Genomic DNA, 4,167 nt, shown 5'->3' on the forward strand with positions numbered 1-4,167 from the left:
TTTAAATTTAAAACTGTTGTTAGAGGTACTAGGAATATGTTGACCATATTCCATATGTGTTAGGGGTTCTTACAAAAGTACATTAAAATATGCTGAAATATCTATTAGTGAGAAGAGACATTGCTCACATGTTAATAATCTGAAGAATATACTTTTCCAACTCTTAGCTCAGATCTATGCATGAATAGTATTTAGTGGGACAGTGGTAACAATTCATTTGTTATTCATTTCCAAGACGATACAATCCTCTACAACCATAAGCAGTGAATTTCGATAATAAAATGATTTACCAAGCAGAAAAAAAAGTTTTATTTCATTCTTTCTGATTTTTCCCTCTTGAAACCTGGGAAAATCATTCTCTGAGATATTCTTAGCCTTTATTTATTTATTTATTTATTTATTTATTTATTTATTTATTTATTTATTTATTTATTTATTTTGCTGTTTAGCAAGACAATGCAGGTAGCTCTTGGTGTTTCTTTTTTTATGTTTCTCAGAAATCCAAAAGAATCAGTTATGCTTACTGAGTAGGTCTGCCATAGCAAGTTTGGCTTAAAAATGTGCTTATAACTAGTCACTTGTGAATAGTTTTCATTGTCTAGTACATATTACTAGTTACCATACATAGCATAGGTATAAATAAATTTATCTCTTATTTATGAAAAAAAGGATTCATTCACTGGAACTGTTGTTGCACATCTTGTGTTTAATGCCAGTTTTTACTTTATAAACAGAGATTCACAATCACGTCTATGCAGAGTGCGTTCCTCATCTGAGCTGCTGTAGCATTTTCTGTGCTAGGAAAAATAAAGTTTGAAGTTAATAATTATCCAATTATTGGATAATTTTTTGTTTCATAATCCCTCCCCTCCTCCCCCCCCCGTACTCACCTCAAGATGATGAGTGTCTAAAACACACATTTTATTGCCAGATTTTTTCATATTTCTTTATCATATTCTCATACATACATAATACTTGCATTCCAGTTATTTACTTTAAGAGATTGAAAAAGAAAAGCAAAAAGAAATTGGAACATAAAATTCCACTAAAAAAATGAGTGAAAATCAAAGGACAAGTAAAGACAATTATGATAATATAAGACCTCAAAATAAAGAAGGTTACAGATAACAGCTTTTGTGACTTTTATGACACTGGCTTGTTTGATGTCCTGCAGTAGCAAAGACTGAACAAAATTGCTAGCCAAACTATAAATAAAATAATCATAGACTGATTCCTCTGCTTCTCCATTTTTTTTCTACTAGTGACATTGCAGAACTCTCTAAATGCATCTTTTCCATGATGAAATCATATATTTGAATTCTTTAGCAGAAATGTTGCCTTGATGACTATTGAGAATTTCAAATGGAATCAAAAACATGAGAAATGAGGCTCCCATGTAGTTCTACTGAGTGGGATGTAATTTGTTCAGTCAAAATACTTTACCTAGAAAAATTAATCAGGAGGGGTGATTTCCTAATGATAGGGACAGTCTCCCATAATAGGTAACTGAGAGCATAATGATGCTATAAATAAAGGACTTTATTTATATGTAATTGACTTCAGCCTCTCAGATCCCAGCTTCCATAGTCATCCGAGACTAATGAGAGACATTAATAACAAGTCAGATTAGAAATTCTTTAACAAGTGACAGAAATTGGAAATATTTTTTCAAGTTATTAGCTCTGCTCTGCTTTTATAATGTACATATATTTTTTGGAATTGTTTTCTGATTTTTCTGCATTGAAGTATGTTGAATTAAATCTCACATGTATTAAAAGCATGTAAATTAAAAGACTCAAAGAAATACCTTATTGCTGATTTGTAAGAAGATGACCGATTCCTTTACTTTCACTCTATTTTTGTAAACACAAATTTGTACTTTCAAACAGCTTCCTACAATGTTCTTAACAATATTTTCCAAATTTTGAGGTGTGTAAAGAAGAAGCTTATTTTCTATTTTGCATTTTAAATTCACTAATAGATGTTTACAATCCAAATTCTCTACATTTTAGATTTGGACTATTTTTCCTGTTCTGAAATAACTGATATTGCAAAGCAGTTTCCTTTGCACGGAATAGAGAATAATTTATTTCCTAATTCTGAAATCCATGGAATCCTGAAGTACAAAAGAATATCCTCCCTAAGCATACTTTGATATTTACAGTGTTCTGAGAAGAGACAAGTAGAAAAGTGTACGTCTATAAACTTACAAATGTAGTACTTACTAAATCACAGGTGTGATGTAGTTCACGGTGAGAGATGTTTTGGGAAAATGGATCAAGTTTCAGTGACATAGAAATATATTAGTACAAGTGGTTTGTTTGTTTGTTTTTATTGATCATCTTTAAATTCTGGTCCTTTCTCCCTGAATCTTTTATACTTGAAGATTTGCTCATTACCCTTTCCTTTAAGAACATATTTCCAATACTTTGTTTGTCTCTTATTCCACCTATTTATAAGTAGACTTCTCTGGTATTTCAGTCACAATTCTTTATAGGTTTATAATTTTGTTAAGGCACAACCTCATTTTAATCACATTCAAATTGGAGATAAACTGATCTGGACACACAGCTCAAATTTGCAAGTGGTACCCCATGTCTCAACAGTGGGATAGTGATCAGACTTACTAATTTTATGGACACATTGCTCCTTGTTTCTAATGAAATTTAATTGTATATTTTCTTACTGAAATTCAGGCGTGGCATGGTATAAGGTGCCTATATATATATTTACACACACACACACACACACTTAGGTCACTACAAATGTAACGTCTCTTATTTTTTTTCCATGGAAAATACATGAGATATAAGGGGCACAAGAACACTGTTTGATAGAGCAAATTCTCAGCTGACAAAAAAAAAAACCAAAAACACGGTTTTAAACATTGTCAACACCACTAGTTGTGCATTTTTACAAGCAATGAACAACAGCCTACATGCTGCAGTCATAAATACCTGCAAGGCCATCTGGAACATGGCTTGTCTTTCTTGCTTATGACGCAACTGCTGAAACACCACTCACTACCTCATTGTGATCGCATCCATTGTTTGATCTCCGTGAATATTCAGCAAGCATCATTGCATGTCAGTGAGTCCAATTTTTTCCACATGGACGAATTCTACAACACACTTTTGCTTCATACAAATTTCCATGTCAAATGCCATTTTGTCAGACTGCTTCTCTGCTGCCATCTGTCACTTGGCAACTGCACGTAAAAAGATATTGGTGGGAAGGTTCAGCTTCTACTGCCATACCACCAATAATGACCTTTGAAATCATCGGCTGACATAATAAATTAGTTGGCACTATTTTCAGAGCAGAACTTTGTGTATGCGTGTGTGTTTACACTTCAGATTATATTTCCATACAGTTTTATAGGCATTATTATAGACTGCTCAGAAACACTATTTTCTAATGATGTTTTAGTTTAAAATTTTTTTAAAAGCATATGCTTTAAAGCATATTGGAGTGAGGGAGGGAAGGAGAGAGATATACTAGAAGGATAAACTTGGTATAGCTTTTCCAGTTTCTTCATTTCCCTCTAAAGTAAGTGAAACATGGGAAACTTTCTCATCATTCATCACTGGTATAATTTTGTGGGAGGAAATACTAACTCACTTTCTGCATTTTAACTCCTTACTTTTCATGGTGAAGGTTTTCACTTTTACTTTCTGTGCAACATTAACAATGTCTGGAGTGCGAGAAGCCCCATATCCATCAGTGGCTGGACAGAGACCACAATCTCTGCTCACATATGATCTGTTAAATTGCATTGATTGCTGTCAGATTTCACTCACCACCAGACTGAGTGGGATATGAGCCAGAAAACCTGTAATTTGAAGTCTCCATATTGCAGTGTCTATATGAGTCTCATAAGAAATCTCAACGTGTTTTTCTGGACATAATCTGAAATAATGCTGTAATTCCATATTCTACAAAACAGAATGGAGTCTACACACATCAATCAAGGCTTAATCTACCAAAAAACATTATCATCTTTTTTCTTTATTCCTTGCTCAGTGCTCAATGACTTATAATATGATAGGTACATTGCATGGTGAAGTCAGTGTTGCACACTTCATTCAGAGAGCAGGCAGAGCATATGATCCTTCTTAAATTTAATGTGATAATGTTGCACTATAAGTTAAGACAATTGACTGCATA

Source organism: Meleagris gallopavo, chromosome 5 (genome assembly GCF_000146605.3).
Source record: "Meleagris gallopavo isolate NT-WF06-2002-E0010 breed Aviagen turkey brand Nicholas breeding stock chromosome 5, Turkey_5.1, whole genome shotgun sequence".
In the NCBI taxonomy this organism is placed as follows: Eukaryota; Metazoa; Chordata; class Aves; order Galliformes; family Phasianidae; genus Meleagris; species Meleagris gallopavo.